Source organism: Coptis chinensis, chromosome 6 (genome assembly GCF_015680905.1).
Source record: "Coptis chinensis isolate HL-2020 chromosome 6, ASM1568090v1, whole genome shotgun sequence".
NCBI lineage: Eukaryota > Viridiplantae > Streptophyta > Magnoliopsida > Ranunculales > Ranunculaceae > Coptis > Coptis chinensis.
In genome coordinates this window covers 8374938-8388926 of record NC_141461.1, presented here as the reverse complement: position 1 = coordinate 8388926, position 13989 = coordinate 8374938, and positions in this window count along the sequence as shown.

Here is a 13989-nt window from a genome sequence, read left to right as displayed (position 1 = left end):
GCTCGTAGGCTCATGATTCGTGATTAAGGCCAAGCCCAAACCTTATTACCCTCCTAAAATTGAAAAGGCCCATGTAGATCTAGTTTAAGTCCAATGGATGGTCCATGCAAAAAATTAGAACGGGCCCAAAAGCGGTTAAGTGGTTCGGTCCAAAAATTTCAAAAAAAAGAAAAGGCCCAACCACTTAAATTAGATTTCGCCCACAAAAATTAAAACTGAAATTTCGAGTTCCTCCATCGAAATTTCGGCCAAGCCACTAATAGAATTTGGCCCAAACCAATTTAACCTTGCTAAGGCCCAAGGCCCAAGGCCCAAGCCCCAAGCCTCAAGAGAAATTAGGCCGCCTAACACCGAAACCGACCCAGTGCCTGTGTTCAAGCCTGCCGTCAATGATCTTAGCTTCTTCTTCCTCACTTTCCTCCACCACCACCCACCGTGATTTTCCAACCACCACTCCCATTCCCTCAAGTCGGTTCGACTCCAAATGAAAACCCAACAACATTAATGAAAACTAAAACCTCAAATCCTTACATCCCAACATCACCAAACTAGATCTGAAAATCGTTTGGGCCACCATTAAAGCTTTGTTACAAGCTTAAATCGACAACCCAACCATCCCCACTACCACCAAACATCATCCCATCAACCCACCATACCAAAAACAGGTTTAAACACTTTTAAAAACGATCAAACCAAATCCTCTAGAACGCGATGAATGGCAAGAACGCCATTGGACGGATTTTTCGAAGCTTCAAACCGCCCTAACAAAGACTCACTCCGACCCCACTCATCCATCATAATCCCACTACTCCAAACATCCTAACCCAACACAACAAAACAACCCATTCAAGGCAAAGACGACCTCTGCGGGTCGACGCTTTATTATGAGAGCCCGGCGCTCCCATCCTACATCCCGGCGTCCATCAACCAATACAAACAACAACATTTAACGGTTAACTAAAATAGAAAATGGATGCGGCCATATCTTCTTGGTCATAACCTTAGCGCCATTAACGACCTCAACATATCTCTGGCAGTTCTATCAAATGTACCGACACCCCCAAAGATCCGCGGTATTTCAATGATAAGTGAATACTATTCTAACGTCTAACCGGTCCCCGTACGAGGAATGAGAACAAAAAAACCCGACATAGGAAAACGAAACCGAGCGAGAGCGAAACTCTTACAAGTAAATTCGTAGAATACTAAACCGAACGAAAACCATAGTTTATGAAATTGTAAATTCTAAGCGGACAAAAATTATAGTTTTAGTACTTTCGATTGAAAGATAAAATCTACTCCGCGAGTGTCCTAAATGACTCCGCGAATTTCTCCGAAGTCCGAGCCGTCGTCATTTCCCCCTCCGTGAAATCCACTTTCATGCTCTGCCTCCATTTTTTAATATATTCTATTCTCCGGGAACCCTATTTTCTAGAAAAAGTGTTTATATACTTGGGTCCGAAACCCAAGCCCCAACATTCGGACTGCCCAAAACCAGCCCACGATCCCGAGTCCAAGACGAATTTTGAAAATAAATAATTTAATTAATAAATAAATAAATAAAAATCGTGATTTAAAAATCAAGCAAGCATTCTATATATACACATCTCAAAAGAATCTCGCCCCGAGATTGAATAAAGCTATCTGAACAAAGCGTTGGTTATTAACTTAGAACCTATACAAGAATGACGTTGATTAAACTTAAGCAAGATAACATTGATATTTATTATTTTTAAATAATGCCGAATATATATCCTCATGCCATTACAAAATCTATCATAAATTTTAACTGTCTATATTAAAACAAATTATTATCGTCACTTAAACACCGGATAAATATATCATTATCTTTTAGCATGCATTTTCTTGACACGTAGCAAACTCTACTTAAAATAATATTCTACTTAACTAATCCATAATATGGAGCAAGTTCATCCCGACATAAAACATTATGGAGTTTTCATTATCATGCATAAAAGAAAATTAGTGTCCTGATACACTTAAAAATAAAAATCACTCATGTCATTGATACTATAATAAAACTTTATATTTACTTTAGTCAAATTTATACCGAAATTAAATTTTAAAACCCTTGAATCCTAATTCATGCTTTTGCAACTGGATCAAATATAGCACGATTCAAAAAATAATTTTTCATATTCATTTATCAAAATCATATAGATCAAAACAAAACAATTAAGAGTAAATACTCGAATATGCCAAAATCATGTGAAACTAATTTAACGATATTAATCAATCATATAATGCGGTAATAGTTCACCTATATATAATAATATAAAAATGTGTATACGCAAGTATACACATCTCAAAAGAATACACGTGTATACGCAAGTATACACATCTCAAAAAGAATAAACGTGTATACGCAAGTATACACATCTCAAAAAGAATACACGTATACACAAGTATACCGCCTCAAAAAAGAATACATTATATTTTATTATATTATTCAGTCTATTTCTAACTAATCACCTCTAACAGATTAATCTCTTTATACTTCAAAATACTATTCATCCATTAAAGTGTAATGCGAGTGGAGGTGAGATAGTTCCTCCAACACCGAGGCAATTAGTTCCTTACTCAAGACGCGTCATAAAGTCATCACTTAATGCAGCTCATTCAATATATATTAAATATCTTATTATTTCTTAAATAATAACATAATACTCAAATACAAAGTTCACAAACATGTTATTGACTTAATCCATAATCCATGAAAATGAACACAAACAATAAAACAACATCAGAATAAAGACACATCATCTTGATCAAATCCATTAATAATTAACATATTACACATATAACCACTCCTCGTATGATAAGGAAAATAAAAGATTTATATGCACTCCACAAGAGTAACTAATATAAATATACACATTACACGCATAAACAAACAAATCAAGAAAAATATTGACTCTCTTTATTTCTATATCTCTTTCATTTTCTTTGAAAAAAAAAAACAAACAATGGAATAGTTTTTGAAAACAAAACTTTTAAACACTACCCATAAATCACGATCCAGAATCACCTAGACTCACCCAAGTTTAAAGTTTAACCAAATGCTTTCGATACAAAATATCACACCCGAATTTTCGACAGATTCGGAAAAACATTATTTGTCCCCCGACTCTTCGATTTCTTCGAAAATGACGACTCTCCTCTTCCAAAACCCATAAAAGCGTTTTAAAATATCGCGGATAATTAAAACCAATAAAAATTTTAACTTAAACAATGATCATCTTCATTACCAAAAACAATTTACAAATGAAAATGCAAATAATCTTATCTCAACCTGGAAATCTATATCACCTCGAGGGAAAACAAAACTTATCCCGAGGATGCAACCAAAAGGCAAACCACAAGAACCGACCGATCTTCAACACTAAACACATCAAAACTTATCAACTATGTTCATTGAATGAACACACGGATAAGCAAAACAAACAAACGGTCAGAGATTATAAAATCTTTGGTGTGAGAAATACTAAAATACAACATATAATTATACATATATATACACAACCCATACTATTAGTAGTTCCTCCATCGAAGCTTTTAACTTTCAACGACTAATACAACATTCTTAAGTCTAATAATCTAGGCAGTAGTTCCTCCAATCGGAAGCGCTTTTAACTTCCCACTAACCACACAACAAACTATACTCATAATAAATAAAGTATGTGGTTCCTCCATCGAGTAGCAGGTTCTAACTAAACTATAACCCCAACCATATACAAATCATCTATCCCAGAGATATATCATTTACCAACATATTACCATAATTAGATTATTTCGGGCTTTCTTTGTGTGTCCTAAAAATCGTCGTATCTTCATCTTTTACCTGGTTTCCGCTACCCACAATCGCTACCCAACGCCGAACATGCATTATCCATCCATGCCTCCCCCTTACATAATGAACCACTCAGTGCGTAACTACTCCCGGCGGGATGCGCGCGACGGGTAAATCCTCACCACGAAGCAATTATGTAAATGCGCCACTATTCGAGAAAAATATTTAGCGCATCATCGTTCTATTTTCGAAGACGGAATAATCAAAGCCAACTATTAATTTCTGTGGGGAGGGGACAGCCGAAGGCCATTCGGAAAAAAGCGAAGCAAACGGAAAGGGGGAAGAGCCGCGTCGCCATTCAAATTTTAAGCAAACGCCGGAAGGGCCAATCATGAGTTGTGGTAGTCGGGTTACAGGATTTTCGTTATGTAATTTATTCGGTGTCATACATCATGACTCATAAACATTTCTACTATATCACGTCTTGGTCAATTACCTTATTGCTTTTTTAAGCCACAATCTCTAGAAATATCTCAATATATCTCATAACCATATTTCATACTTTCACGCGCTAATATCTTATCAGACTACACCACAGGTGGTGAATATTCACCATCGCTATATTAAGATCTCACATATAAAATAATGGAGTGTATATACATTTTCCCAAGATATCAGATTAGTATAAATATCCCAACATATGATATCATGTCATAATCTTTGGCGATATCACATACATTTTATTATAGCGTATTAGGAATATAATGCCTCCTAACATCTCAATAATATCATCACGTCAAAAAAAATACACATCGAGGTCAAATCTTTTCTTAGATAATGACCACCAAATATATCTTAACCTTTCCACAAGATTTTATTACTATATGTGTCGTATAATATCTACACATAAAGCGTGAAGACAATTAAAGCGATCCACGATCCACAATCAAAGCCCGATATCTTTCACACTACTTCACGTCCAAATCCAAATTATATAATTTACCAAACCAAGTTATACAATATCCGACGATTATTTTATTACTTATATATATCCATATAAACAAACATATGAAAAAGCTGGAAAAGTCAACATTCACAAATCAACGGTCAAAGTCAGCGGTCGGCCAAAAAATCAAGCGGTCAAAGTCAAAGTCAAGCGGTCAAAGGTCAACACCTCATTGTCGAGGTCAAACTCACCAGGTCATGATCAAAGTCAAACCGCGTTCCGGTCAAAGTCAAAGGTGAAAGTCAACCGTCAAAGGTCAAAGTCAGCGACGGTCGATGGTCAAAGTCAAACCGTCTCTGTCGAAAAGTCAAACCTGTCCAAGTCAAAGTCAAACTCAAAATTTGTCGTTTTAGGTGTTCGACGGGGGTTCATAATGTAAATAGATTACGGGTGGTAGAAGCCAAAATCGTGGCTCGTGGGCTCGTGCTTTAAGGTCGTGATTCGGACCTGCTCCCGAAACCTTATTATTCGGAAGTCTAAACAGTGAAAAGGCCCATGTAGATCTAGTTTAAGTCCAATGGACTGGTCCATGCAAAATTAGAAACGGGCCCAAAAACAGTTAAGTGGTTCGGTCCAAAAATTTCAAAACAAAAAGAAAAGGCCCAACCACTTAAATTAGATTTCGGCCCACAAAAATTAAAACTGAAATTTCGGAGTTCCTCCATCGAAATTTCGGCCAAGCCACTAATAGAATTTGGCCCAAACCAATTTAACCTTGCTAAGGCCCAAGGCCCAAGGCCCAAGCCCCAAGCCTCAAGAGAAATTAGACCGGCCCAACACTGAAACCGACCCAGGCCCAAGCCCAAGCCGTCAACAGTGCTTCTTCTTCCTCACTTCTCCTCCACCACCAGCCACCGCATTTTCCAGCCACCACTCCCATTCCCTCAAGTCGGTTCGACTCCAAATGAAAAACCCAACAACATTAATGAAAACTAAAACCTCAAATCCTTACATCCCAACATCACCAAACTAGATCTGAAAATCGTTTGGGCCACCATTAAAGCTTGTTACAAGCTTAAATCGACAGCCCCAACCATCCCCACTACCACCAAACATCATCCCATCAACCCACCATACCAAAAACACAGTTTAAACACTTTTAAAAACGCATCAAACCAAATCCTCTAGAAACGCAGTAATGGCAGTAACGCCATTGACGGATTTTCCGAGCTTCAAACCGCCCCCAACAGCACTCACTCACGACCCCCACTCATCCATCATAATCCCACTACTCCAAACATCCTAACCCAACACAACAAAACAACCCATTCAAGGGCAGCACGACCTCTGCGGGGCTGACGCCATTAACAGAGCTTCGACAGCTCCCATCCTACATCCCGACGTCCATCAACCAATACAAACAACAACATTTAACAGTTAACTAAAATAGAAAATGGTACTGGCCATATCTTCTTGGTCATAACCTTGGCCGCCATTAACGACCTCAACATATCTACAACAGTTCTATCAAATGTACCGACACCCCCCAGTATCACAGTATTTCAATGATAAGTGAATACTATTCTAACGTCTAACCAGTCCCCAGAACAGAATGAGAACAAAAACCCGACATAGGAAAACAGAAACCGAACGAGAACGAAACTCTTACAGTAAATTCGTAAATACTAAACCGACGAAAACCATAGTTTATGAAATTGTAAATTCTAAACAGACAAAAATTATAGTTTTAGTACTCAGTGAAAGATAAAATCTACTCACAGGTCCTAACAGCTCCACGAATTTCTCGAAAGTCGGTCGCCGTCGCTCATTCCCTCCAGAAATCCAGCTTTTCGTGCTCTGCTCCTCCATTTTAATATATTCTATTCTCCGGGAACCCTATTTTACAGAAAAAGTGTTTATATCTTGGGTCCTAAACCCAAGCCCAACCAACATTTCGGCCCAAACCGGTTTCCGTATCCCGAGTCAGGTCAAATGAATTTTGAAAATAAATAATTTAATTAATAAATAAATAAATAAAAATACGTATTTAAAAATACGGGCGTTACATGAGTGCCCAATACAGGACCCTTTTTTTGGGTAGTCAATAAAAACATATATAACCTAGCTAACATGATGCTATATTGCGGTAGAATTCACACAAACCCCACTAGCTCGTTACAGACATTTCATATTAATGCACTTGTATTGTCACGAATGAGGAAGACACCTATAATATCGGGACTTGTTAGTCTAGGCGTGAGTGTGTATGATACTCAAACTATTATATATATATATATATATATATATATATATATATATATATATATTATTGTATGATACGGCCCGATCTTATAAGTACATACTTATTTTAAAGTTAAAATAAGTATGTAAGTAAAACATTACCTAAAAAATGAATTCAACTCTAATTTTTTGTGAGTATTACCTACATACCATAAAGATCATCTCCACAAAATTTGAGCTCATTTGGAAACCTCTAACCTAGCTAAAAATTGTTGTCATCTTTACAAAGAAATCTAACGGTCTAGAAAATAGTATTTTTGCAATCATCTTTTGCCTGAGTTAGAGCTTTCCAAATGAGTTGAAATTTTATAGAGATGATGTTTATGGTGAGTAGATGATATCCATAGAAAATTAGGTTTGAATTTATTTTCTAGGTGAAGTTTTACTTACGTACTTATTTTAACTTAAAATAATTATGTACTTCTAAAATCCGGCCTATATATATATATATATATATATATATATATAGGTCGTATCTTTTGGAGAACTCTGAGGGCGTCCACGTCACAGAGGGATTATGAGAAATCACGAGACTAAAATGAGTAATTAACTATTTGACAAGATAGAGTCTTACTGAGGCTATATAATCATTTCTCTGTAGGGCATTCATATGTTCTGAAAGCCTTTCGGTTTCTATAATTTATTTGCATGTTTATCTCGCCAACTTATTGGCGATATTGTGATTGGTGAAGCTTGAGATCAGCTGGCTTCTCTCAGTTTGTTTGACTGTCCATAAGCGTTTTTGCTAATAAAATTTCTTTGGCTAAGAAACATCATCGCTAAGGAAACTTTTTGGTTAAGAAACCGACTTATTTCCTTCATGCCAGCTTAGGTGTCCCTTTTTCTAGTTTTAATTAGTGGATGTAAAGGATGCTTTTGGTAATCCTTACAAATACAGGTTTAGTGAGGAGATTGTGATGATTAGATAGGGTTGATCGAGTTCGTATAGACGAACTGCCTACGTATCAAGTTCTCTCTGCTGGGAGAAGACTTGAATCAGGTCAGACGTAGTTCCTCATCCTCTTTATATAGGCAAGAGGTTTGCGCCTCCGGCTCTCTCGCATTCGGTCAGATCTAGGTCTTCAGGCCATGATGACGAGTTAAGAACATTTATGGTGAAGCGTGCTTGAAGCTCCGGTCTTGATGATGATATTTAAGATTTATGTTATTGTCCGTTGGTGCGAGCGAGAATCTGGGAGATCGCAGTTGGGGTGAGGTCGTTCGTGTGTAACGAGTCACTATGAAGCGAGCTCATGTGACGAAGACTTCAGGTCGTTTGACTACTGATTAGTCAGATCGATTGTCATAGTTGAGTTGCTATGAAGCGAGCTGAGAGGACGAGGATCGAGGGTCGATCTGCCTTCATGTCTGTGTTGGACATGTGTTTAAGATTCATTGGATGTGAATATTACTCCCTCACAGTGGACTAATAGATCATTAGACCCGCTAATCATATCAGTCGTGGTCGACAAGTATGGAAAGGGGGAGCCTGGGTGCAGTGGGTGGTCATCGAAGATTCTGGCAAATCATTCTCGGGGACTATGTGGAGGGGTATAACAGGGGTTCAACTGATGGATCAAATTGAAATAAAAGAGGTTCAGGGCATCAATTGAATGTTTCTTTTTATTTTTTATTTTATTTTTGGTTTATGGACCAAAGTGCAAAACTTTGACAATGATACTTTTTGGTTATAAAATCGACTTGAAATTAAAGTTATTATTGTTTATTTTTTTGGATACTTTCTTTTGTAGTCCTGTTCTGTCCATCATCCCATGGATCATGATTTAGTTATCATCGTCTAAATGAAAACTACAATTATGAGGATCCATTATTGGTATGGCGGAACATGTTGGTGAATTGGCAACTCAACCGATTCAGTCAGGCAGTTAGCTTTGTATGTCAATGATCCTTGTCTGGTTGAAGGTAAAATAATGGATAACTTTTTTCTTTCTTTTTTTCTTTGGAAAGCCTGTTTTAAATGAGATCAGTAACTCTTTGATGCTTGCTGGGTTATGTTGTAAGCGAATAAAGAAAACAATGAAGAGACAAGGACAGTAGTAACAGGGAACAACCAAGGCATGATTAGAACATCCCTTAAGGAAAGCTTTCACCCTTCCGATTAGTGCGAGAGGCGGCGTGATGACATCTTCCTCACATAATACAATGGTGTATGTAGATGTTGGTTATTTTGGGACTACGACCTGAGGATTTGTTGGATAGGAAGTGGCTGCACTCTTCTTGGGATAAGAGTTGCCTACATATCAAGTTTCTCAGGATAAACTTGAATCAAGCTTTACGTAGTTCATCTCTCTCTATTTATAGAGGTGTGCTTGAACCGTTATGGATTGCAGATCCACCTTGTGTGCTATCTTGGTGATTCGCCATTAATGTGTTGTTTCAAAGTTAATGTTTCCTTGATTGTGGCGTTGATTAAGCTCCAAGATTGTGCTAGTTGATATCCTTCCATGAATGGTATGAATTCTTTGTGGCGACTGGATGCTAGGTCGTTGGTATGATCGATGTTGTGGTAATGAAGTGAAGTAAGGCGCCTGCCATGTGGACCGTGCTCGTAGTGTAGAAGCGGAGGTACTTACACAACCCCTTTATTTTTACTCGTTCATTGGGCCAATTTGTTGCATGGAAGTAGAAACGGTTAAAAAGTAAAGTTTGAAAGCTTTCTGGTCCGCCGGTTGTTTTGTTTTGAATTTAGGTTTGGGGAATGTCGGGAACGGGGGCTGGGGAATTTTGGATTCGTTGGCCCGGAGTTATGGAGATTTGTGGGCGTGTAATGATTTAGGTTTTGGGAATACAAAATGTTTTGATTGTCTCGAGGTGTTTTGGGCAGTTGAGGGGTTTTTGACTTGTATAAGCTTTTGTTTGGTTACTTTTCAACCAAAGGAAAAAAAAAGGAAAATATCCAGAGCGAAAGAAAAGGAAAAAAAACAAGGAAAAACTTCTCATCCCTTGCCACCAGGTTCGTGTTTTCAACTTAAAAATTTGAGCTTTCCTTCTTTCTTTGATTGTGAAATGTCTATGACTAGTGATAGTGTAACTGGTGAGGTTGAAGTTGGTAAATGGAGAGAGAGAATGGTAAGTGACGAAGAAGTTGAGGATAGGGTTCGTAGTAGTGATGATGTTTCATCGTCTTCTTCGTTGGAGATGGTGGATGAGAGGAAGCCTAAGTCGGTGGATTGTTATGCCACTTTGAGGAAGGAGTTTGGTTGGGTGAAAACCGATTTGTCTGTGTACAATCTGGCTGGGGAGAAGAATTTGTATACTAACGACTACGTTCCTTGGGGTGGAGGAGTAGTTGTTTGTTATGGGCAGATGAAGGCTGGGATGAGGCTGCCCTTTTCCCGTCTTACTGTGGAGGTTTTGAACTTTTTGGGAAAAGCCCCCTGTCAACTCGTGGGGAACAGTTGGAGGATTCTCCATGTGTTGGATTTGTTGAATGACAGGGGCTACCACATCTATTTAAACGATGTGACATAGTACTTTGTTGTGAGGAAGTCGGGTGCTGTGAATTTTAGTTTTCATGTTTATAAGGGAAAGTCTCCTATTATTATGGGGGTGAGTAAGGAGGAATGGGGGCGTAAGCCGTTGTTGGTTGTAGGTATTGCCCGCCTGGTTTGGAGATTGATAAACATGTTGTACAACCTCGTGGTAGGTCGTTAGTTGTAGGTCGTAATATGTGTGTTTTAAATTATAATTTGGAAGTTCTGATTTATCTGGTTTTGTTTGTTTGTTTTTTTTTTTTTTTTTGTAGAGGTTACAATCTGTGATCATACGAAGAACGGTGTTATTGAAAGGTTTGCTTGTTTGAGTTTGGAGGATAAGCAGGTTTTGTTGGGGCAAGTTGCACATTACTTTAAGAGGCGTGGAGGGAAGAAAATCAACCATAAGAGGCTGGAGCAAAAATCTAGGGCTCGCAAGGTAGTGGTTGAACTTTTTAATTCTAGCTCGGAATCTGCCATGGAGAGGGAGAGTCAAAAGAAAGCACCTATTTCTGGAGTGAAAAGAGTGGAAGTCTTTGGTGGCGGTCGTTACGGTGGAGCTAGGGCGCCACGGTGGGCTTGCTGAACACCGTTCTAGAGCGGTGAGGGCGGCTGGAGTGGTGACGCCTTCCAGACGTCTTGAGTTGGGTGACGCAAATCATTTGCTATCCCAACGTTCTGAGTTGGGTGATGCAAATCGTTTGGTACCCCAATGTTCTGAGTTGGGGGGTGGAGGGCGCTTTGCGTCCAACCACTTCTCCTCTGGTGATGCAGATCGTTCTGCATCCAATTGCTTCTCCTCTCGAGATGCGGGTGCTGGAAGTGCTGGTGGTGCTGCAGGTGGCAGTGCTGGTGGGGAGGGTGATGCTCCCACTTTGTTCCGGAAGCCTAATCTAAAAAGGCGTTCTGAAGTGGTTGACTCGGACGGGGATAAGCAGGTCCGAACTGAGTCTGAAGACCGACCTGGTTCTGTTGAAGGTCGTTCGTCTTCAAGTCGGGTTCCTCTGAAGAGGATGGACCTAATTGATTTGGCTAATGATGCTGAGTTGGCTGAGGCCCGAGGAAAGAAGAAAGTTGGTAAGGCTGAGCCTGCTACTGAGCAGGGCAAGGGGTCAGAATGTACGGACCCAAGTAAGAAGAGTGACAGTGATGTTCTTGATAGAATGGTTACGTATGAGGACCCCTACAGTTTGTTGCCGAAGTTTGTTTTGAATGGTGACTGTAGCTTCAAGTCCCTTTTGGTTGGTGGGGCGTTGTTGGAAGTATTATTGCTTGGGGATGGATAAGGTTTGGATAATAAAGGCACGGAAGTGAACTTGGTGGAGATGGAACGGTCGTTGTGCTATGTGAGTATTCTTCCATTCTGAGCTTGCTCCTTTTGGGTCTTGTTGATTTTGATCCACTCTAATGTCTATATTTGTTATCTTGTTTGCTAGGTTCTGGCAATGTATAGGAAACTGAAAGATATGGCGTCTATCTCTGACCATTACAAGAAAGGATTTGGATGTCGACAAACAAACTTATAGTGGTGGTGGTGAACGACAAGTGGAGAGAAGGCGAGGTTGCGGTGAGGGATCAAGTGCAACAGCTGGGTGGTAAAGTGGCTCTGTTGCAACCCGCTCTGGATTCTGCAAAGCTGGAGATTCAGCAATGGGTCGATGAGTGCAAGAGACTGCGCTCCGTTGCTAAACGAGCTGAGACTGCATATAACGACTTGGTGGACACGGTGGAGAGTGGCAATGTGTACGTGCTGTTGGATGATTACGTTGAGGCATTAGATAAGTATGATCGCCTTAAAATGTTTATTGAAAGTGGGGCTGCAACAGTGTCTGCTGTAGATGCTGGTGTAGATGCTAGTAAACCATCTAATCTGCCATCTGACCAAGTCGTTGTGCCACCGGTTGCTCTAGTTGTTCCTTCTGTTGTTCCTATTGTTTCTGGGTCAGATGTTTCTGAAGTTGTTATTGATCAGGCTACTGGTTCTGTTATTGTAGAGGGTGGTGATCTGGACCCTTTGAATGTGGAGAATCTTCCTTGAGTGAATTGACTCTGAACGTCTTGTGTTTGATTTTGGGTTGGGAGGTCGTTGAACAATATTTAAACAGCTCTTGATACTGATACATTTTTTTTTTATGGGGATACTGAGGTCGTTTTCCCGGGATAACCTGGGGGCCTTGGTATCTAACCGATTTTGTAATATTTAAATTACTTACTTGCTGAAGTCGGCTTGAAGTATGCATGTGATTGCTTTTGTTTTTACTGGTTTGTTGTTTGACGACCTGTGCTTCATAGTACTAGTCCTGATGGACTGCTTGCCTTTGCTAGGTCGTCTTTTTGTCACGGTCGTAGAAAGCGTTTGAGTACGACGATGCATTTGCATAGTTGGCACCCTAGGCCGTCTTGTCCCTAGGTTATGCATACGATTCGTTCATTTTGGGGGGAACTTTTGATTGATATAATTAGCCTTTGAGTGGCCATTATATTTGAGTCCGTCTTAAACCCTTTGTGAGGTCGTAAGTTGACTTGGCTTTTGGGGGTCCCCTAGATTGAATTTGTCTGATAATTGGCCTTTGAGTGGCAATTACAGTTGAACCATACCTAACCTTGGCATTGGTGTTAAGTTGGTTTAGGGTCCTTTTGGGGGACCTTGATTTGAATTGATTGAAATTAACCACTGCGTGGCTGTTGTTGTTGAGTCGTTTTGAACTCCGTCCTTGATATTCAACCTGACATTGTGATGTCTTAGGTCGGGTTGCGTATTGTGAAATGCAAGGTGCTCATGTAATGCAAAAAATGATAGCTGCACTCGAAATGTTGATGAGATTTCATTCATATTGACTTATGTACTTGGAGAAAAACTTATTGGTAAAAGCGTTTGAGGAGAGCTGTATTCCAAGGTCGGGGAAGCCTATCACCAAGCTGGGTTTTGATCCTGTATGCGCCATTTCCAACGACTTTGTCAACAATGTAGGGGCCCTCCCATGTTGGGTCGAGCTTGGCTGGTGCTAAAGTCTTTTTGAGAACTAGGTCGCCAACTTGGAAAGATCTTGGGACGACCCTCTTGTTGTAAGAACGTTAGATTGTTTGGTGGTACCGAGCTAGGGATATTACGGCAGTTTCTCTACGTTCTTCTAGGATATCAACTTCTTTTGCCAAGACATTGTCATTGACTCCTGATTCAACAATGCCAGAACGTGTAGTTGTGATTGTGAGTTCTGATGGTATCACTGCTTCCGTTCCGAAGCAAAGTGTGAAAGGAGACTCATTTGTACTAGCTCTAGTTGTTGTTCTGTATGCCCATAGAATGTTTTCAAGTTGCTATGGCCATTGGTTTTTCTTGCTCTCCAGCTTCTTTTGGAGGTTTTCTTTGATGGCCTTGTTGGTGGCCTCTGCTTGACCATTGCTTTGTGCATATCTAGGTGTAGAAAATGCTTGAG